Source organism: Caretta caretta, chromosome 1 (assembly GCF_965140235.1).
Source record: "Caretta caretta isolate rCarCar2 chromosome 1, rCarCar1.hap1, whole genome shotgun sequence".
NCBI classification, from domain to species: domain Eukaryota; kingdom Metazoa; phylum Chordata; order Testudines; family Cheloniidae; genus Caretta; species Caretta caretta.
The window spans coordinates 264760728-264784597 of record NC_134206.1 but is presented as its reverse complement, the minus strand read 5'-3'; the positions used below and the strand labels follow the sequence as shown (position 1 = coordinate 264784597).

Below are 23870 nucleotides of genomic sequence, written 5' to 3'. Positions count from 1 at the left end.
CTGTGGTGATGATGAATGGCAATCACCATACCAATAAAAGTACAGAGTGATAATAACGATGCATCACCAGATAGCTTGACAGTGCAGGGAGATGGCCACAGCAGCAAGATATGTCCTCCTACGCAACCAATCTAGGCATTGCTCAAGATAGAACAGACAGTGGAGGGATTGCGGGAGCAGCCAGGGCCAGGATGAAGGAGAAGGATGTGGGGCAATGGCCACTTAGAGCAACACAACAGCCGGGGTGAATGTGAGCAACTAGCACCATGTGTTTGCCCATGTGGAGTTATTAAGAGTACAAGCAAACCTTTTAACATGAAGACATGTCCACAGAGGAACACATCATAGGTAGCTGGCATGGGAAAGGATGCACATCCCAAGTGAAGTGTGTAGATGACACATTGCCTCTCTCCTGGAGATCAATGAACTGGCTGAGCTCGCCGGCCAAAGCAGCACAAAAATACTGAAAGCCACAGACAAAAGGAGACCAGGCTGGGACAAAGCCCAAAAGAGGCACACCAGCAATGATGGGTGCATAACACCAGCCATGAATAAAGCCTACAAACTCAAAGTACGTGGCATCCCAAACACAGCCATAGAATCTGAAAAAGGCAGCCTCTGCTTGTTGTGAATGTATCCGTGCTCCACTTTTCCCATGCGGGCCACTTTTCCATTCTACGTTTGAAGAATGCTCTTCTACAGTGTACTGGGGGCTGGGGGAGGAGAGGAAGAGGGATGAGCAGCACTGGTTATTTTCCCCTTTGCCATGCACGTTTTTTCCCCCAAGTGACACTCCCTTTCTAGCTGCCGCACATTCCGTGCATGGAGCACTCGCATGGAGATGCCCCCTTTTTTGTGTACATTGTGCTTTCTTTTCCTGTCCCAATTTAAAGCTGCGCCTTTTCATGTTCCTGATCATGCCAATCAATTGCATAGATACTACTCACATTAAAGTTCATGGGAGCTGTGAACCCACGGCTAATGGGGTACTGGGCTGAGTAGTGTCATTCTCTCTCTCTCCTTAAGAAGGTTTTAACCTTAAAGGGACCGACCTTTCGCTGCCCCCTCCATCACAGCAGAGCAGCTGGCATATCATGTGAAGAACAAGCTGAGCAGTGCCCAGGTAGAGGGGATGTGTGATGGAGAGAGAGAGGAATGAAAGGAGTTCAAGAGTTTTCTTGCCCTCTCCTCAGTGTGCATTGCCTGGACTGAGGGCTGCCCGCATGAAAAGCAAAGTGTCAGCATAGACATACAGTGCTTGTTTCTGGTTGTTTGTCCCCAGGAAGGCTGGAGTACTCATTAAGATGGAGCCAGTGCTGCCACTCCTCCATCACATGTTGACATCTACTCCAGGTGCAATTTACACAAACACACACTGGTGAATAATAATCAAGCTACACTGCTTGCCACTCACATGAAAAAGAGAGAGGGGAGAGGAGGAAGCAAAAGAAGAGCGAGATGGAATGAAAATGGGACAGACTAAAGGTGAAAGACAGAAAGGGACAAAGGAAAGGGGGGGGAAGGGACAGATACAATGAAAAGATTTCAGCAAACATCTGGAAAGTAAATCTCCCAACATTTAAAGCAAATGATGCATGAAACACACTGTCAGGAATATGGTGCCCAGAATCTATCACTGATAAATATTTAATCTGATTGGCAGGGAGCTGTTAGAGGCTGCTGGAGAGCTTCAGGTAAACTAAATATGTCAGCACACAGTGATAGACCCTGGCACCCAATCATCCCATCCAGTTCACAGCACCCACCTGAAAAAGATATGCAAGGGTACCAAAAAGTAAGGGAAAACAGTATAGGAAATCCCACACACATGCTCCCCTGCTCCCACTATGAACTGGTAAAGGGCAGATCAGCTTGTGTGGGATGTGCTGTTGGAAAAGTCTCATGAAAAGCATCCTGCCCTTCACAAGCATTGCAGACACATACAAAGTGTGTAAATTAAGGCAGTCTCCAAGAGCTTTAATTTGATCATATTTCCCTGCATGAAACTGTTCACAAACCAGAGGCCAGTCTCTAGGTAGGCCAGGGGCACCCTCCCCTAAGATTAGCTAACAGTCTGCCATGGATTTAGCAAGTTATGTCTCCATACACGTTTGCCTTCTAATGCAAAGGAGTGGGAGCACTGCATGGCCATAGAAGAACTGACAGATGTGCACACATTGTATTAGTAGCCCCTTGGAATGGGAATTGCATATTAGCCAACAAAGTGAGCGGAGGACAGGAGGACCTGCTAGCAGCTGGTCATGTAGATGTGTACATTTGCCTATCAGCTGAGACTCCCACTTCACTGCCTGCATCCATAGATTGGCTGAGGTCAGTGTTTGTTCTTGTGTCCTGGCATCTGGGAGGTGACAATATTTATGAGCAGTCCTTAGCATACACACTAATTATTAGAACTGGGCAAAGGACAGAAATTCTATTTCATGAAGCATTTTGAGATTTCAAAATTTAGCTTTGTTCCAAATCTGAACAAAACCTGATCATTCTGAAATTCTCCCCAAAGTTGCAAAAAAATTGTTTTGGGTCAGTCAAAATGACTTGTTTTGATTTTGGCTTTTTTGTTTGTTTGTATGTTTTGTATTATATTATTTAAAAAACTTCAAAACAAAGTCATTTAAAAACAAAAAAAATTGAAATCTTTTATTCTGACAGTATTGAAATGCCCCATTTCAACATTATGGGAGCCTCCCCCCACACCCATTTTCTTCTAAACCAAAATTCCAACTAAACAGATCCAATTTGCAAAGCATTCCTATTTCAGCGGGATGCATTCTCTGATGGAATGTGGTTCTGTCAAAGTTTCTCCAACCAGCTCAACTATCTTCTCCACCAGCACTGAAGCCTAGATTGCTTGTTGTAGCAGCTTTTCTCTCTGATGCAGACCATTGTTGTTCCTGAACAATGCTGCCAGTTCTGGGCAACTGAACTATTCTCACGCTTAGCAACACAGGGGAGAAATGCTGCCTGCAACCAAACAGCAGTGCATTTTCTGGCAGCCTCATCATTTTGTCTCCTTATTTGGTCACAGTGTGCTTTTGAACATCACTGCCATATGCCCTAGTTGGCAGAGAGCAGGGGGTGGCAGAACACCAGGGTATTCTTAGTCCTCCAGTTCTACTGCATATTTTTCCTTTGTGCATGTTTGTGCTCAATAAGACAATGGGGCAGTAGTGTGCGGGAATGGGAAGAGGCTGCCAGTGTCTGAACTGAGGGTTCATTGGAGTCCCTTTGAAGTTCTGCTGCTGATTTCACTGTCCACTCCCCAGGTCAGAAGAGAATGGGAGCACTTAGGCTGCTGGGCCAGAACCCTAGCGGTCATTCCTCTCCTTTGCCATGAAGGGGCCCATGTTCAATTCCTAACTATTGGCTGATTATGGCAAAGACCAGGGGCCTAATCCTGCAAGTATTCCATGCACACAGAGGTCTCTCTGTGCAAAACTCTTGCAGGATTGGGGCCCTGAAGTGATGTCTGATAGTATAAGTCACCTACCGTATGCCCTCTTCTTCATTTCTGGCTGCTTCCCTGGCCTGCTGCAGCTCTTCAGTGAGTTGATCTCATCTGAACGTAGTTAGTAAAGTGTTTTTCTGCTCTGTACGATGCTCTTTTTAATATTTAACTTTTTAATAAGTGCCATGCTGGTGAAGGCAGTGGAATTACAGCTCTGGAAGTCAAAATCCTTTATCCAGAGAAGAGATAAAGAGCTTTTGTTTTTATTTTTTTCCATTTCTATAGCACCTTCAGTCCAAGAATCTCAAAGCACTTTTGTCACTTTGGCCCCCGTAAGAGGAAGTGGGGTCCAGTGCACCTGTGACTGATTGCCTTCTGCCCAATTGGGCTTAAGGGAGAGAACCTGGACTTCATAATGGAGGCCCTTGACAGGAAACAAGGAGGCAAAAAGAAAGCTAGTAAATCTGGTAAAAGGGCATCCAAAATCCTGGGCTAGAGAAGAAGCTTGCCTCCAGGGAGCAAGCCCTGAGAAGACATCCATCTGGGGAAAGGTGGCAGGATACATAATATGCATACAACTAAACTTCCTCTCCAGAGGGAGAGCCTGGACAGATATCACCTGCTGAGAAGGCAGCAAGGTGTTCAATTATTGAGCACTGTGGTTTAAGAGGAAGAGAAGCCCAAGAAAAGATGCACTAGAAGAACAGTAAGGAGAAAGAGAGACTGTTATTGTCTCTGGACATTAGGGTTTAGAATAAGGTGAAGTCTCCTGTTTGTGGGAAAAAGAAAGTGGCATTGTGCCAATAAAGAATCCCTGCCTGGGCATAAACACAGGAAATCCTGGCATAATACTTACATGGAAGCCCTAAAATCTGGGGAAACTGAGGCAATCAGGGCCCTGCATAGCCATGCTTGGCCAAGTTGGGGCACAACAGGAAAAACAAACCCTTTGACAACTTTACAAATATTAATGTTTAGCTTCATAACACATCTGTGCAGTAGGGGTATAGCATCCCTATTTACAGATGAGATATCTGAAGCACAGATAAGTTAGGCAACTAGCTTAAGATCACAGACTGAGTCAGTGGCAAAGCCAGGTATAGAGCCCCGATCTCGATACCCAGTCCCATGTCTTTATTATAAGGCCCAGCTTTTTCCCTATAGCATAGGAAATGGCAACACAATTTTCCCCATGTACATTGCCCCTCACCAAGATGCCTCTGCTCTGATTGTAAAACAATTACTTCTTGGATAAAAGTGAAGTTCAGTCTCCTTGGTCTTGGACTCCCTCATAAAACTACTAAGGAACTAATAGTTGTTGTGCCACTGTGATAGTGAACCTGTGATACACAGACACCTGCTCACCAGAAACTGGGCTAAAGCCACTAGTTTGTCACACCGACCTCTAAACAATTATCAGATGACAACAATTTTTGGTTACTATTTATATGGGTCTATTACCTATACAGTTCCAATCAGCTGAGATGCTCTAGAGACAAAAAGTTTTATTCTTTATCCTTATCTCCCCATTTCACTTTCAGTTACCCCCCACCTTAATAGTTTCAGGAAGTTAATGCAAATATACCCCAGGACCATGCAGTCTTAGTCTCTGAGAATGGGCTTTCCTTGAGAGATTGCCAGGACTTCCTGAACTTGACTCAGTCAGAAATTCTCCAGGGACAGCTTTTCTTTATGGCACTTCCCCTGTCCTCGTCAAACTCAGGACATTAAGTGGCACACAGGGATTTTTTTTTTTTAAAACGTTAATTGAACCATTTCATATCTCAAAAAAGAATCAAGTTCAGGGTTAAAAGTCCAAGCTCATTCTTGCTCCATGGGAACTGGTTCACCCTTGCATTTCTTATAACAAGGGCAAATTAAATCTAAAGGAGCCATTTGCACAGATTCACAGTCCGGGGTGGGGGTGGGGGGAGATATCCCCAGTATATATTAAAACAGAAGCCTTAACAAACATGTCCTAAAAAAATAACCTTCACTCAGAAAGCATCGAGTACCGCATGATCTGCAAGTTCAAGAGCCATTACAAAGACAATGAAAGCATATGGGTCAGGGTGGGAAGGGACCTCTGTGTGGAGCAACTGATTCATTTCTTCATTGTGACAGGACTGATTTCTATATCCCAAAATCATGCCTGATACGTGGGTGTCTAATCTCAACCATGAGTATCTCCAACCATTGCAATTCCTCCACAGCCTCTTACTGGCTTCTTCAGTCACCCAACACTTAGAAGGTTTTCCCTCATACTGAACCTGACTTTCCCTGCCTCAGCTAAGGGCCCATTTACTTCCTGATCTGTCCTTAGTGAGTAAAGAGAATAATTAGCCCCTGTCCTCTTTCTATAATAACCCTTTACACATTTGTACAGTTAAGTCTCCACCCACAGTTGTCTTTTCTCTTGACTGAACACAGCTGCCTCTCTTAACCTTTCTTTAGAGGACTTACTGCGTAAAACCTTCAGTGGTTTTCATTGCTCACTCCTCCCAACTCCCTCTAGTCTACAACTGTCTTTTTAAAATGTGGCACTTCTGAGATGAACCTCATCCTCTGCATGAGGCTTAACCAGGACCAAGGAGAGTAAATAATCCATAGGGTCACAAAAATCAGTGCGGAGGGGGGAATAGAGAAGGGGGGAAATCCTAGCAAGACATCTTGTCCTCTCCCTCTCCTCTATTCCTGTACTGGCCAACATGGGTAGAGCCCTGCAAATCTGCCGATATCCACGGACAATGTTTGTGGACGGCGGATTGGCTGCAGATACAAATTGTATATCCACACAGAGCTCTAAACCTGGGATTGTTCTCTATATAGCACGTGCTCCAGTGTTTTGTTGATGGAGCTTCCACCACTTCCCTTAGAAATTCTCCTACAGCTTAATACACCTCACCATTAGGAATTGTTTTCTGGAATTCAGACAACATTCTCTCGTTGTTCTATTTCACTTCATTGCTTTGTGATAGCCAGTTTCCGTTCAATTCTATTTAGATTCTTATACCACTCCCATTCCAATGGTATCTGGGCATCTAACCAACAACTGCCTGAACCACACTCAAGGATTCCTCTCGTTGTGGTGTTTACATTCTTAAACACACAGTTTTAGGCAGTTATCATGTCTCCCTTTTAATTGTGATTTGGCCAAGCTAAATGTAATTAGTTATTTTAATCTTTCCCCTTAGATCAATCCCTCCAGCCTCTTAATCCTTTTTATTGCTCCACTGAATTCATTCTAATTTGCTGCCATTTGTGTGGCACTGAGTTGTCCAGAAATGAAAGCAATGGTCTAGGCACAGTCTTACCAGTGATATGTAGAAAATTAGACTGTCTACCTGCGCTGTGATAGTCCTGTTTATGCAACTCAAAATTGCATTGCTTTCTTTGTTACCATTTTGTATTGCAAGCTCATATCTCATTTACTGTTCATAATCACGCTGTTTTTTTTTTTCCATTACTGCTTTTTTCCCTGACATTACTGCTTTCTACCTCCCATGGAATATCTGTGTTTACTTTCTACATGACTGCCTCCTGTTTTTAAATGCCTGTTATTCACTTTATTATCTACTCTCTCAATCTCCAAATCCTGTCCTAGGTAGGGCTGTTCAGCGAGTTCTCACTCTCGCTCAAATCTTTGATTTCAAGGGGAATATTATCATAAAGCAAAAAAAAAGCACAGGTTTGGCTTCAAAGTCAGACCAGGGCACAGCTCCACATTCACAAGACCATACGTATTTTTCCACAGGCCCGGCCCAAGAGCTGACAACCCCTCACTGAGACCCGGACGTTTATCTGAAATGCTAGAGATTTGTAATGTTCATACCCTTTACATTCACCTCAAACAAACAGGGCCATGTCATAGGGTGTTTCTGAAGCAAAGGCTTTTTTTACCACAGGTCTTTTCCTGAAATTTCCCATCCGTGCGAGGTGGGGACCAGACGAACCTGCGGTCTGCCCCCCCCCCCCCCCGGGAAAGGCGGCGCGGGGCAGTCACGGCAGCGGGACAGGCGAGCGACCCCGCGTTTTAGCTTAAGGGAAACCTCCCTGCCCCAGCTTTTCTCCTCTGCGGGGGTGACGTGTCCCGGTGGCTCTGCCTGGGGAAGGCGCGTGGCCCTGCTAGAGCAGGGTCAGCCTGAGCCAGAGCCCGGGCTCATCGCGCGGGGTGCCCGGCTGGTAACCGCGCGGGGTGCAGGCATGGCCCCTGCTGCAGCGGGGCTGGCCCGCGAGCGGAGCCCGGAGCGGCTGCGGCCCGCCTGCACGGCGGGGCTCGGTGGGAGCAAGGCCGGGCCGCGGGCCGCGTCCCCCACGGTTACCCGCCGCCCCAGCCTTCGCGCCGCCCAGCCGGAGCTCAGCGGAGAGGAGCGGCCGGGACAGCGCAAACACGCCCCCCACCCCCGGCTGAGGAGGAGCGGGGCCAGCGCCAGGTCCCTTCCCAGGCTCCCGGCGAGCTGCGGAGGGTCCCCCGGGGGCGGGAAGGGGCCGCGGCGGCCCCCGGGAGCGTTTCACTCCCTCTGCGGCGGGAGGGGCCCGTTCCCGCCCGGGAGCGCTGAGGCGACCACAGCCCGCGGCGGGGTGCGGGTGGGGGATTCCCCCGCCAGCCAGGGGCCGCCGCCCCGCCGCTGAGCCCCGAGCGGCGGCGGGAAACCCGGGGCCCCAAGAAACTCCGTTCCGCGGCTCCTACAAACGCGGCCCGCGTGGGAGAGAGAGGCTGCCGGTGTGACGGCACAGCCGCCCCGCCCCAGGGCTGGCAGGCGGGAGGGCTCCGGGCTCGCAGGCCGCACTGGCAGCCGTGGGGAGTCTCCGCAGGTGCTGGCTCGAGGGTGGGATTTACAAAATAGGGTTTTACCTGCGGTGCCCAAGACAGTCGCGCTAGGCTCATTGATAGATATCAAGGTCAGAAGGGACCATTATGATCATCTAGTCTGACCTCCTGCACAAGGCAGGCCACAGAATCTCTCTCACCCACCCACTCCTGCCATTCTGCCCAGCCTAAATCCTCTCTGCCGTGTCAGCTGGATACGCTGTCCAGCATTTATCCTCCTAAACACTGCTCTGTAGCGTTGCTGCACCTGTTAATCTGCACTGTGTGCTACCCCGGAAGGAGCTGCATTTCAGTGGTGAGATGATTCCACTGTGTGCATAGGGTCTGATTGTGCAATCCTTACTCCTGTGGAGTATTTCCTTATGCCAAAAATAGTCCAGGTGATTTCAGGGGGACTACTTACAGAGTAAGGTGTTACTTCACATGAGGGAGTGGCTCAATCTGGCCCTGGCTTGTAGATCACCTTGGGATAAGATGGAAATATAATATATTGTTATAGTGTGGAGCATTGTGTGTCTATTCCCTTCCACCCCTTGTACTTGCTCCCAGGGGCACAATGGGGCTTGGGTCATATGTGAAAATGTAGACAGATGGTATAACTATACAGTTGTTCTCTCTCATGCAGCCCCTTTAGTGGAAGTCTAACTGCTGCACTACAATGAAACAGTGGCTGATTTCTGCCTCTTCTGATTGCTAAATTATAGCTGCTGAGCTGTCTTCTAAATTAAGTGGTAAGAGAGCTGCCACCCACTGGTACCTCTGTTTCAATTTTGAATGAAAATAAAATGGCTGGATGGGCTTTCCTCTCCAGTCTACATTCCCATGTTGTATCACTACAGGGAGTGGGAATGCAGGGGAGACTTCTATGAAGATGCAGCAGACTCCATCATAATTCTTCCCTACCTCCCCAGCAGGCAATTATGTTGACTTCCTTGTCCCCTCATCCCATGCAGCTCTGCTGCTTGTGTTTGACGACTTATGGGCCAGTTTCCTCACTCCATCATGATCTAGGATTCCCCAGGATATCAGTGGAATTTACAGCCTGTGAGCATCCCCTGAGCTGTGTAAATCTTCACCACCTATTCTAGTGACCCATGTCAGCCCATTTCCCCTCAACCAGCAGCAAGAGAAGGTCAACTGCTTTAAATTTCCCATTCTTGCGTGCAAAAAAAAAAACAAAACAAGAAAAGCATTTATGTGACCCCAGTTAAGAAGCTGAATGTGGGCTTGCTCACTGAACAAGGAATTGTTTACAGAAATCTCAAAGGGCTGAACTAAAGTAAAGTGATCGGTTTGAGCAAAGAAAAAAGTGTAAGGAGGACTGGATGAATCACAGAAGAATACAATTTAAGGAGCATCCCTACATTGGCCAGAGGCAAAGAGAATGGGGGAAGGGAACAGGTGTATACAAATACATCTTTTCCATCTCTAACATCTGTGCTTCCTGGAAAATCATGGGTCTTCCATGAAGCAACAGACCAGAACCTTTATAGATGCTTGTAAAGTCTGAAAAGAATCACTTCCCACTGATACCACATATATGCACCCCCCAGGGGATATTAATTCCAGTCAACTAACTGATCACATCTACTGGCTCAGCCCACAGATAGGCTACTCTTTGCCAAAAGCAGATCAGCATAGACCTGCCCACTCAACCAGAGTGAGACAACTTCCAGCAGAGACACATCAGCCTGGCTTTTATGGTTCAGTCAAGAGGAAGTTGATTCCCAGCTGAGAAAAAAAAATAAGGATGAGGCAACTCCCAGTTCTGCATCTTTTCTAAATCCTCAGGTTCTGCAGCAGGAAACTTGGTTCCATTCACTACTTTCTTCTATAACTGCTGAATTGTTGTCCAGTGTAAAATTCCTGCTCCTCAGCAAACTCTCCCACTGGATCTTGAAGTCTGGTTATATGAAAAGCACGAATCATTTTGGTGCTTCCAAGTCAGTTCTCTCTTCTTTCTCTAAACTGCTATCCTGGTTTTATTGAATGGGTTTTATCTACTAGTTTCTTCCCAACTTGGACACTTCTCTAGTTGCTTCAAAATCTGCCACTTTTGTAGGCTAGTGTTAAGTCTTCTGTATTTTGCAACAAGCAGTCTCTAAGCTCCAGATTTCGAACACCACAGATGAATTTATCACACAAACACTTCATGTAGGCATGGCCACAAACATGTTCCTGCCATTGTCTTTAGATTACTGGGTAATTGGAATGCATTTCCTCTCCTAGTTGATTTCACAAAGTTTAGTTTGTGATATCCAACAATACAATGGTTCTGGGAACACAGAATGTATCTCCCTAAAATCCCATTATCTCGATTAAGTCTTTAATTTTTTCCCCCACTAGGTTTCTGGAGTGAAGTTAAGTGCTTTGGTTTTCTCCCCTTAATTTAAAATATTATTTTATTTTCTTCTCGTGAAGTAATTTTATTAGTAAAGAGATACCACTCAAAGCACTTGGCACATGATTCAAAACTCTCCATTTCCAGTACAGTGCATATCCTCTGCTGTACCATATACAGCCATTTTAAACTATTCCTACTAGATACTCATTTTGTCTCCTACAGGCACAACCCATGAAGAGCCCTTTGGTAAAGAAGCCAGAACCTTAATGTGGCCCAAACCTAATCCTGACTAGATCCCATTCTCATCACCAAATATTCCTTACTTTTTCCTGAAGAAGAGCATGTACTTGGCAATCCTTAACAAATAGTTAATATAAACCAAAAGCGTATTTCCAAGGAATTGATGCAGTAGGTGCCATTAAAATCTTGACATTTACTGCTTCAGATATAGCAAAAGCAGTAAAGACAAAGGTAAAAACCACTGTGCTCAGTGATCATCAAAATGTAAGTAGCACTCACTATAGCAATCAAAACAGCAGGCTAACCAGTTTCCAGACAACTCTTCAAACTGATCTCTAGAAGACAAAACCTGATTATTTCGTAGAGGACGCTTCCAAATGAAACAGATTTCAACCTTCGTACTGAGCACTTGTAGCTGCTAAGAGTAAAGCAAGCATTTGGGGTTTGATCCAACACCTAGTGAAATCAACAGAAGGGCTCACACTGACTTCAGAGAGCATTTGATCAGGTGCAAGGCCAGCCGCTTAACTCATGTACATACATGTCAGAATTCATTAATCCTTTAGCTGCTGAGTTACAATATTGTGCAAGCACATATCTAACACCCTTCTCTCTCATTCTTCTTGTGTGCTCTGAATTTCAAAAGCCATTCCTTTCTGGTGGTGAAATCCTTCCTCAATTGAATTCAATAGGAGTTTTGCCACTGACTTCAGTGAGGCCAGGATTTCACTTTTGGAGTTCAAGGGGTTTCTAATAGTTCATAATTGGATCACAAGAGACCTTCTCCTCCCCAGTTAAACATGCATCACTCCCACTGAACTAGTAGGCGTTACTAATACCCTGCAGGGGGATTTTGGCCCCAAATGGCTAAACCCTTGGCCTGCCAGGGGCATTCTCTCACAGTTCAGAAGTAGTAGAGATACCACCTTTCTCACTGTTCAGAAGTAATAGACACACCAAATAGCATATCATCCCATCTTTTCTACAGACTTGTGTCTCTCTCAAAACACTCAGCAAGAGCCCAGTGAGATACTCAAATCGGCATTGGGTCAGCCTGAATGAGCTGTGACTCCTCAAGAGCAACCACCTCATTCACTGAGCATCAGGTATACAGTAGATAAATGACTTTTAGGGATTCAGTCATACACAGCAGTGCACTGCTCTACAAGAGGAGACTCGTGTATTTGAGGCTGTACAAAAATTTTACATTATTCTGTGTTATTTCAGAAATGATACATGTATACTTGTATCATAATGCATACATCCCAAATGACACATTTCAACTCATATGGGCAACCTATTCTTCAGTTTCCTAACTTTCAAATGTTTAATCAGGAAAGCTTAACATTCTTAGAGTGTAACTATTTTCATGGAATACAGCAACATGTAAATTCATACACGCATTGTTATAGTTATAGGTATGTATATTATTCTGCACCAACTCCCTTTTGGAACATGAGTTACCAGAGATACAGAAAGAGCAATCTCCGTAATCTTCCCAAACCATTCTGAAGGACAGGTTCTCCATGGAGCGCCTGAGACAGGCACTGAAATATCTGTTTATATCAAGGGGATTCATGCTGCCAAATTGCCACCCATTAGCTTGAAATGTTGGAGTCCAGAGAATGGGAATGTGCTATTTGGACTAGAGCTTTGTAAACTCTTCCAAATGGCATTCAAAATAGGTTTGAGAATCCTTTTACGCCACAACCGGATCACAAAGTCCACAAACTGAGAGGTTCAGAGGAATCTGGCTGTAAGGAAGCCAGTTTTGTCATGGGAGAAGAATGATCTTTTCGTTGAGGCACAGCCCTAGGAGTCAGGAGATCTGGGTTCTCTTCCTGGCTCTGACACACACTCATCCCCATGTTCAGAGCTGAGTCTAAGTAAACCAAGAAGGTGTCTAATTTAATTTAATTTAACTCCTGCCTTTTCGAGCCCTCATCCTAACATATAATTAATGTTCATGCTACTAGAATCTAAGGTGAATTTTGAACACTTTTGTGGCTGAAGTCAAACATATCTCACACTTCTCATATAAGCAAGCCTATGATCAACAATGATATATGGGCACAAACAGATTAAGACTTCAGTTGCTCCAGCTAGTATCAGTGTTGTTTTCAGGTGGCTTGGGGGGAGGGGGCAGAGAGGAGTTTAAGATAATTTTAGGGAGCCACTTGCATATCATAGAAAAGCATTCCATTTAAGCAGCAGTTCCATTTTGCTGTTGCAGATTCTATCTAACTTCTATCCCTCATTCTTTGAATAAGAACATATGCTTTAAGATAGTTTCTGTTCTCTGGGAATTCACTTCTTCCTGTGGCTTATTATCCCACCTGGAATGAGGACCCTCTGTTGGTTACATGACAATCCTCCATAACAATCTTTATTATCAAACAGAGGATTCTGATCTTTATAGAGAACAATCAACAGGAGGACGTGAACTCCCAAGGGACCAGAGTCCCAACTGCATATTACTTGTCCCTGATAGTGGTGAATGTGGAAAGACAGAGAAGTTAGAACTGAACTATTGTTGATTCATGGCAGTTTTGTCAGTTATGTTTTTAAGCCAGCTTCTTCCCCAGTGTAGCTTCCCTAACTTCAGGTTTATAGAGCTTCCTCTCACAGACATCCAGTTTCTAGGATTACCTCCTCCTTATGGTTCAGAGTCTTTCACCACAGTCCTTCTACTCCTCAGTAGCATGATTACAACTTGAGGCTTGGTAACCATGGTATTTATAACCATTACAATTTGCAGCTTCTCCAACTTGAGGGTTCAAAGAGCCTTCTCTCATAGCCACCACATTCTTCAGGGCAACCATACCCTATTAGGGGTCAGGGAGAGCTTTCTTTCACAGCCACATGTTAACTGTTTGGTTTCGGTCTTCACCATCCCCTTGCAGCAAAACTAAGCATCAGTAAATCTGCCTCAGTGTCCTTCCTCTGATTGACCCCCTTACTGTCTAGCCCACTTAGTGGTCCTTGTCCTAACCTCAAACCTCCATCTGGGTACTAAAGAGTTCAGTGATTCCGGAGGCCAGTTACCCCAGCTGAGGGGCTTACCAATCCTGTTCTCTTTCAGTGAGACCCACTTGCTCAAGGCCATAACAAAGTTCTCTTCTGGAGTTTAGTGGGGGAACCCAAGCCCATCCAATCTGTGGGTTCCAGACTATGGCTCCGTACAAGACAGCTAGTGCCAATCTCTCCCCAACTCCTTAGTGTTTCTCTGGCCTGCTTCTGCTATGCTCACCTTGTGGAATGTTCCTGTGGTTCAGTCCCATAGTCTTCTCCCTTGGGGTCCTGGTTCCATGAGCAGCTTCTCAGTCTGTTACTGAGAGCACCTGCTCTTGGGGGCTCATCAACTTCTCTGGCACACACCAGACTCTATTCCAAACTATCTTTATGGTTTCCCTCCTTGAGGGAAAAGTTCACAGCCCTCCTCGTGGAGCTGAGGATGTGGTTCAAGCTTGCAGTATCCCTTCAGGTCTCCCTTGTGGAGCTAGAGCTGTGATTCAGATAGTTACTTTGTTCCTCAGAACAAGAGTTTCCCACACAACTGTCCTCTACGGAGTTGTGGTTCAGGCCAGCTGCAGTGCTTTAGCCAGCTTTACCTTCAGCTGGACCCTTTTCCCCAATTAGTCCTCCAGCTCAGAAAGACCAGCAAACTACCCCTCTACTCAGTGATGAGCTGCCAAAATCTTAACAACCGGTTCCGTATAAAAAGTTCTGATTTAAGGGATGTGCCCCAGTACGTATTTTTTGTACCAAGAGGGTTACCATACGTCCATATTGTCCCAATTTAAGAACCAAAAAGCCTGACCTGTCTGGGAAAATATGGATGTATGTTAACCCTGCCTAAAGTTCTTTTTTAAAAAGATGGGCCTGAACTAGAAATGAGCTCCGTTTCACATGTGTGGGTCCCCGCCACTCCCTGGGGGTGTACTAGGGTGACCAGATGTCCCGATTTTATAGGGACAGTCCCAATTTTGGGGTCTTTTTCTTATATAGGCTCCTATTACCCTCCACCCCCTGTCCTGATTTTTCACACTTGCTGTCTGGTCACCCTAGGGTGTGCACATGTGTGGGTCCCAGCTGTTCCCTGCCCCCCTCATTGAAGCAGGCGTGCAGGATTACTGCCCTGGGAACGGCAGGGCACCAGTGGACATGGGGCCAGCTGCAGACAGGGGCGTGGGGCAGGGCTAGCTGGAGGCAAGGGGATGCGGCGCTGGCTGCGGGCAGGGCAGGGGTGCGGGGGTGGCTGGAGACAGGGGCTGGCTGCTGATGGAGACAGGGTGGCTGGCTGGAGACAGGGGCTGTCTGGAGGCAGGGCAAGGGGTGGCTGGAGACGGGGGCTGGCTGCGGGCAGGGGGCTGGCTGGAGGGCGAGGGGCTGGCTGCAGGTAGTGGGTGCGGAAGTGGCTGGAGGCAGGGCAGGGGGTGGCTGGAGACGGGGGCTGGCTGGAGGGCAGGGGATGCGGCAGGGGCTGGCTGCAGGTAGTGGGTGCAGGGGTGGCTGGAGGCAGGGCAGGGGGTGGCTGGAGGCAGGGGCTGGCTGCAGGCAGGGGTGGCTGGAGGCAGGGAAGGGGGTGGCTGCAGGCAGGGGGTGCGGGGCTGGCTGGAGGCAGGGGCTGGCTGCGGGCAGGGTGGTGGGTGCTCACGGGGAGAGCAGCAGGACGCAGCCCAGGCCCAGCAGAGCAGCCGGGGACCCACCAGGCACCAGCGGGAGCCCCAGGGCCAAGGGAGCAACATCAGCAACAGGGCTTGGGCTCAGGGCCAGGCGGCAGCCCACATGGCTCCCACAGCACCCCCAGCAGCCAGAGGAAGAATTACATCAGATGGCACTTCCAGGCCAGAGCCCATCTAAGCCTCAGCTCCCCCTGCAGGGAAGCAGATTAACAACCGGTTCTAAAACTGCTTCAAAACCAGCTCCAGCTCACCACTGCCTCTACTGATACCTACCTTACTGTGAGAGAATGGAGGCAGTATATAAACTGGTCCCCTCCCCAAGCTCATCCCAATTGGCTGGAACAGGGGAGCCTTGCCCCACCCACTCTGCTCCTGAGCCCAGGTCCTTAAAGATACAGTCACAAGACTTATTCAGGGGACCATTTCCTCTCTCTCCACCTTTATACATCAGACCACCCCAACTCTTAAAGGGGCCATGTCATCTGACAAGGATGAAATGATTAGTAGGCACCACTGTCCATAAAGGGGCAAGTCACCTGTTACACTGCCCAATCTGTATTTTCTCCAACTTGGGTACAGGACCTCCAATCCTATAATTAAATGTTATGTCCCTTCTGATAGTCATGGAAAACTCCAAATTTATATTTCACACACAGCTTTTGTCACTGTTGAGTTTGCTACCCCACTATTTCTAAATGTAGACTGCAAACATTTCTTCTGTGGCTGTGTAGTGCCTGATCTCTGCACTGTACTGACCTGCTTTTTACATTGGATTTCAGAATTTCAGGACTCTACATTTGCATTTTTTGCAATCATGAGTTAGAGATTAATTTCAACTTCAAGTTGTACAAAAATGTGAACAAGTGAAGAGAGAGACCGAGAAAACAGATATGTCATTCTGTCGCTCTCATTAGACTCTCCCTAGGGGATTGTCATCCTCAGATGTTTCATCTTGATACTGCTGAAACACATCTGACACTGGGGAATCTCCCCTGAGATTCTTAGCCCATTGAATACAGTAGCCAGTGATACTAGGCAATTAGCGACCGAGCTAGATACAGACACACACAGGGATGCATGGATACCTCCTGTGTGCGTATGTGTAAGTAATAGTGTGCATTACTGTGTGTTTCCTCTGCCACAGTGCATTTCAAAGGCATTTCTCAGAGGAGTTCATTGACAGAAACCCCACAGGAATCCAGTCATGTGCAGTTAATTAACCCACTGTATTACCAAGCAGAAAGAGACTCATGGCAGAAAAGCAGCAATCCCTTCTGTATCCTTCTCTAGAAACAGTTCACAAGTTGGAAGTTCCTTAGTAGACAGAGTTTCTACCCGGTTTCATACAGTACCTTCTGAGCCAGACTGGCCCTGAAGCAGCTGTGAGTTCCCCCACAGCTAGTACAGCTACAGCACCTCCTGCTGGGATCAGCTCAGATGGCAGTGTCTGACCTGGCTCAGAACCAATCCCCAGGATATTTTTCTCATAGTGCCTCCTTGTTTGGAGAGGCTCAGATTGCGGTAGCTGGGGGTTCCTGTACTGCCCAGTTCTCCCACACCATTCAATACAGTGCCTCCTTCTGGAGACAGAGGTGATGTGGCTGTAAGCGCCAAACATCCAGTACACCTGTAAGACCTTCTTCCCTGCTGGGATTGGCTACTAAATTCACAGCAATGAAAAACGCATCACAGACTATGAAATCTGGTCACCCCTGTGAAATCTGGTCTTTTGTGTGCTTTTACCCTATACTATACAGATTTCACGGGGGAGACCGGCGTTTCTCAAATTGGGGGTTCTGGCCTAAAAGGGAGTTGCAGGGGGGTCACAGGGTTATTTTAGGAGGTCACGGTATTGCCACCTTTACTTCTGCGCTGCTTTCAAAGCTGGGAGACCGCAAAGCGGCAGCTGTTGGCTGGGTGCCCAGCTCTGAAGGCAGCAGCACAGAAGTCAGGGTGGCAATATCATACCATGCTACCCTTACTTCTGCTCTGCTGCCTTCAGAGCTGGGTGGCCGGAGAGGAGAGGCTGCTGACTGAGGGCCCAGCTCTGCAGACAGCAGCGCAGAAACAAAGATGGCATTACCATACCATGCCATCCTTACTTCTGCACTGCTGGTGGTGGCAGGTCTGCCTTCAGAGCTGGGGACCAGCCAGCAGCCGCTGCTCTCCAGCTGCCCAGCTCCGAAGGCAGCACTGCCGCCAGCAGCAGTGCAGAAGTAAGGGTAGCAGTACCACAACCCCTCACCCCCCAAAACAATAACCAATAGCCCCACCCTCATACAACTCCTTTTTGGGTCAGGATCCCTACAATTACAACAACGTGAAATTTCAGATTTAAATAGCTGAAATCATGCAATTTACAATTTTTAAAATCCTATGACTGTGAAATTGACCAAAATGGACCATAAATTTGGTAGGGCCCTAGCTATTGTGTATGGGAGTTTCCCTCAACCTTTTTGATACCATGATCCCCTTTTACAACAACCACAAAAAAGACTTTGGGACACCCTTCCATCTAGCCATTAAACAGAGGATGGCCATGTCCCTGCAGAGCTTGTTCAAGACCAACAGGTTGAGAATCCATGCTATAACAGATTCCTCTTGCTTTCTTCCAATCCCATAACGCAGCCTAATCAAGTAAATGGCTAGGACAGAAAACAAGAATTCCAGTTTGTGGAAAAATGTCAAGGTTTTGACCTTTCTTTTCATTTAGCATCAGGACGAAAATGAAACCTAATTTTTTTGTGAAAAAAATGAGAGACACCCAGAATTGCCAGGTGGTTAACATCTCCCACATCCCAAACAACGTAGTCTCCCCATCAGGCTGTAGAGTCAGTCTCCCAAGCTCTCCTGTTGAAGCTGTTTCACTTTGCATAAATCTTTGACTATTCATTGGACCAGAGAGAGATTGATTCTAAACCCCAATGGTTAGGGTATTCACCCGGGTCTTCCTGATCCCAGGCAAGTGTGTAACGCCAACAGACCACGGTCGATGGTGGGCAGGATCAAATCTGGGACCTCTGGAGCTTAAAGCATAAGCCTCTACTGCATGAGCTAAAAGCCAACTGGCTGTTAGCTAAGGCTGTAGAGCAGACTCATTTAACTAAGTGGTCTCGGTGCCACTAGATGGGACAAAACACCACACCCAGAAGGCGTGTGGGTTACAAGTGCACGAACTACAGGGCTATTCTGGGAGGTGTCTTTCTGGTTTCAGCCAGAAAGCTTCCTCCAAATTGAAAATTTTTCCCCAAAGAGTTTTGGTTTGGACAAATTGACATTTTTTGACAAAGAAAACCTTTTGTCAAATAATTCCGTACTTACAGGTGTTTACAGCTAGACTTGAACAATTAAGAGACAAAAAATACAGCCCATGTCTACCTATGGAACCACCCCTGTCCTCAGGTAATATCAGAGTTGTAAAGCCAGTTACCAGAAAGCAAATCCTCCATGTATTAGGCTGCAGAATGGGATGAGGGACATGGTATTTGCACTGGTATATTCACTGCAAGTTCAGGACACGAAATCATATCCTTTTCACCTGGTTCCCAGTAACCCTCTCCCGTTTTGAGCTACCCAAGCTTTGAAACAGTAATTTTGCAAGTCTATAATTTATTTTATCTTAAAGAATCCCAAACCTCTTTACAGACCACCGTGCCCATAAGAAGCACTTCAACCACTGTTGAAATGCGTGCACGCCTAGAATGAATATGACAGCTCTTTACCAATGAACAGCAACATTACAAAACAGCTTAGGGGAGAAGGTGAAAGGAAAATACCATATTCACATGAAATTACAGAGTGAATTTTAGGAACTCATAACATTTCCACGATGCAATTAGATCAGGACACCAGTACTAAAACCCCATATTCTTGTGAAAAATGCCAGAGTTCCAGACTCCATTTTATATCTATCACCTAAATGATGGTGTAACGCCCTGCTGAGTGTGTGTAACAGGTCCCCGCTCTGGGCAAGTTCACAGAGAATACAAGTTGTCACTACACCCTGCTCTAGCAGCTTGGCTCTTGAGCTCAAGCTGTAGCAATTCATGCTTTTAGCTCTGGAGATTCTTGGTTCACTCCCTGGTGTTTCATCCAAGAGAGTGGCTATCACAGTAGCACCTCTAGCTGCACAGCACTCTCCACCACCACGTTGGGGCACTGTGATCAGTACTGACGCAAGAGTGTCTCTACTGAACCAGGTTTCAGAGTAGCAGCCGTGTTAGCCTGTATCCGCAAAAAGAACAGGAGTACTTGTGGCACCTTAGAGACTAACAAATTTATTAGAGCATAAGCTTTCATGAGCTACAGCTCACTTCATCAGATGCATTCAGTGAACCATTAACCCCCACTTGATGCAAGTTTTCCTTGGATGCCTCCCATCTGACCAAGCCCAAACCTACATGGCTTGTGAGATCTGATGAGAACACCGTTCCTCCAAATTAATCAGACCAGAGACTGAAGCTACTATCGAGGGTGGCAGGAAGACGACTTAGAAACTGCTGTGTTGCCTGTCCCCTCAAATCTTATTTTAATTATGATACTGCTGGTGGGAGGGACAAAGGGAAGGAAAGAGGAGGAGGCTTTAACCTAGGATATATCTAACTTTTTTGCTTGTCTTGCCTGAGAAAACAACCATACCGTGACATGGCAAAACATGTGTTTTCATACTGTGACATTGAGTTAATGTGTGGCTACATACACTAATGTCACATCACCTTGCACCATCAATTCTGGATGTTCAGATAGGATGATGATGGGAGCCAGTTCAAAACCTTAAGATAAAAGGAGATAGAGAGAAACATACTGAGGACAAGGGGCAATGGTCATGAGGTAGTGAGGCCAAAAATACATTCATGATTATTTAACTTCCCTGCCAATGCTAATGATGTAAGACAGACTTGTGAAAACTGAGATTCTCCTGTAAACATTTAGACTAATGTTCACCAAGGTAGGTAATTCTATCACAAAACATTAGATAACATTTAGCAGTTCACCAAGGTAGATAATTATATCACAAAATCCCAGAGGTTTTGAAAATATAAAGACCTTTGAGAAGCCCCTGACTCACCTTCTGGGGGGAGTTCAAACTATAGCGGCATTCAGCAACACCATGTTCGCTTCTACATACATAACATGATGTTGAGTGTCATATGTTCAGTGTCAGAGCTCTAGACTCGTTTTGGTGGGAAGAGACCTCACAAATTAGACATATAGTCCTCAGCGTAGTGACAAGACTGATCTTGTTGTTTCCTTCCTAAAGTTGCTTTATTTGCACCTTGAAACCAAGGTGAATGGCTCACTGAAGAAAGATTAGATTAGATATAATCTTGATAGTTAAGCATCTAGGTTTTAGATTTTAATATCTCTAAATATAGCAATTCCACCACCTCTATCAGCATCTTCTGTCACCCAGACTGTTCTTGCAATAAACTTTTAATTTGATGTTTAATCAAAAATTTTGCTGCTGCTTCTTCAACTCATTTACTTCCTGATCTGTCCTTGGTGACTAATGAGGATAATTGGCCCCTGTCTTCTTTCAGAAACAGTCCTTTACACATTTGCAGACAGTTATGTCTCCACCCACTGTAGTCTTTTCTCTCAACCTTTCTTTAATGTTGACAATAGTAGGTATTGTTTTCTAAGAACTTTGATCATTTTCGTTGCTCAGTCCTGCAAACTCTCTCCAATCTTTCTCTGTCTTTTAAATATATAGTGTCCAAACTGGAACATCATGCTTTAGAAGAGACTTAACCAAGGCTGCAAAGAGAATAATTACTTTCCTATTTTACGCAAACCAGTATCCTGTATAAAGCTACCTTGCTTGTGTGTTGGCTGTGTCAGAGGACTAACACTAATCTATCCAGTCATTTATATCTTGCTGATTCAAATCCAGCCTAGGTCAATAAAGACTGCAAATGGTTTCCATCTGATGGCTGTTTAGTGGCTATAGATAAAATTTTCAAAAGTGCCTCAGTGATTTAGGAGCCTGAGTCCTAATTTCAAAAATTACTTAGGCACTTAGGAGCCTAAGTCTCATCAAAAGTCAATAGGACTGAAGTTCCTAAGTGCCTACGCCACTTTTGAAAATAGGAATAAGGTCCTAAATCATCGAGGCACCTTTGAAAAATTTACCTTGTGTCAAGTGAGCTGATGGTCTCCCTCCAGTTCCTGACAGGCAAACAGTCATATTCCAATTGGCATAGACACCAAGGACTGAACACACCATGAAGACTTGATTCTCTTTTTCTCCACGTAAACAGTATGGCACAGCAGTACACAACAAGGTTAAGGAAGCTGTACCTGTGCTGGGGATAGAGGAAGTAAATCTTCAGTTCTCAAGGCTGTCAGTCTAACACATTTAACAGCAACATCCACTGACTCCTTTGATATTTCCACAGAGTGGTGAGCCTTGTCCATGGTTCTCTGTGTGCTGTTCCCATTCCGTTCACTCATTTTATAGCTTTGACCCTCATTCCATTCCTGTTTTTTCATTTGTTATCCCCCATATTCACTGGATTTCTGAGCTCTATGGCCTCTCCTTCATTTGGTCCAGGCGATTTAGGCCATCCCTCTCCAGAATTCAACCAGAGACATTCACTGACTCCCTTGACACTTTCTTAAATGGAGGGAGGGGTGTTGTCCAGGGGTCTCAGTTTGACGTGTCCCTCTGCATCCTTCATGCTGAACCTGTCACCACACTCCTGTCCCTATTTCTCATCATTTGCTCCCAGCTGATTAACTGTTGTTTGTTTTTTGTAAATCCTTTTTGTACAAGGGAGGCCATTGTTGTTTTTGTGGGAGGAGATCCCTTTTAGGGAGCCCCCCAACTTACAAAGATAAAATCAGCTGACACCTTTTAGCAGCACTAAATTCATTCAGTGTATGTTTAAAACAAAAATCCTCTCCATCTGCCCAGGACTAGTACCTAAGGCACTCCTGCCTCACCGGGTACCAAAGAACTACATGAAAAAGCAATTTTAGCTCAGAGGCAAATTACCTATGGTTTGGGTTTGCTTACTTACAGTGTACTGTGTCTACTACCGAGTCACACACCTTTTCTTCTCCACATAGAAACCTCAATGGCATGAAAATTAGCTTGCATCCACTGAGCCCTCTTCCTGCCTCTGACAGGGTGTGCACACTGTTTATTGTGGACTTGCTCATAAGCACAGAGCTGCACACATTCATTTGATATTGTAGGGTTGTTCACTGGCTCAGGGTTTACATACACTGATTTATTTTTGCATGGTTGTTCATGAGTGCTGGGCTACTCAACAGCTGTTTGTTATTATCAGGCGGTTGTGAGTGGTGGGGCTGCTGTGCTGGCCTAGATTGTGTTTTTCAGAAGACAAAAATTAAGCTTTAATATTTAATCTTATTGAGCCAAACCCTCTGCTGGTGTAAATCAGCATAGTTCCATTCATTTCCGTAGCACTACACCAATTGACTACAGTTGAGGATCTGGCCTAATAACTGCAAACAGATAAAAGAAAAATAAAAGTAGGTCAAAGAGGAACTGGAGTCACTTTCATGACCAGTAGGAATTACACTCATGACCAGTAATGGCATCCCTTTAATTTCTGCAATGAAATACTTGTAAAATTTAGCAAATAATGGGTTCAGGCTAGAGGGCATTAGGCAATTGGTAGGAGGACATCATGCTTTAATTTTAATCTTATCACTCCTGGACCCCGCTTCTACAAATCCCAAAACTGCAATTTTCAAATGGCCATTTCCTCTTAGTCCCTGAGGCACCCAGGTCAGTTGCAGGTATATTTTGCTGCATTGAAGCAATTAAATTAATCAGCTGATTCATTGTGGGTGAGAGGATTCTTGTGGATGGGTGGGTGAAGGAGGGATCATTGTAATGGAAGATTTATCAGTCATGTTTCTCCCAGTCACTCACTGCTTTTCTTTTAAGTGTAAACATTTCCACCAGATGGGAGGCACAGAAGATTCAGGCAATTTTGGAACCTCATCATAGGGTGCTCAGATGCTACAGGAACCATACAGTAGTTCTGATAGATACATAAAACTTTTCCATTTGTATCTATTAAATCATCCAGTCTGTCTCTCTGATTAACCAGTCTATTTCCTCATGTATATGTTAGGACATACAAATTCTCTCCCCCCCCCCATTTCCTCCTGCTACTGAGGCTGTGTCCCTGCTGACCACCACATCCCCTACATTCCAGGTGCCAAGAGGTTTAGATGAAGCGACTTGAAGCAGCAGACTCACAGTGCTACCCACATTTCTCTCACGGTAGTGTAGACCATTAACAACCAAGGGATCAGCCCCAGGTT

The 23870-nt window shown here is 45.7% G+C and overlaps 1 protein-coding gene across 6 annotated transcripts in view; it reads right to left on the bottom strand.

Annotated features, from left to right (window-relative positions):
• The window catches only part of GRIN2B (glutamate ionotropic receptor NMDA type subunit 2B), a 285971-nt gene that overhangs the window by 254736 nt on the left and 7365 nt on the right, over positions 1-23870 (bottom strand). The window contains exon 3 of one of the 6 annotated variants that reach the window (XM_075124250.1): positions 21699-21871. The exons of 4 other annotated variants lie outside the window; for them this stretch is intronic. The gene's annotated coding sequence lies outside the window, so the exon portion shown is untranslated. Of the gene's footprint in view, positions 1-8700; positions 8720-21698; positions 21872-23870 lie in introns of those variants that run through there. One more of the 6 variants, XM_075124251.1, reaches the window with a different exon arrangement.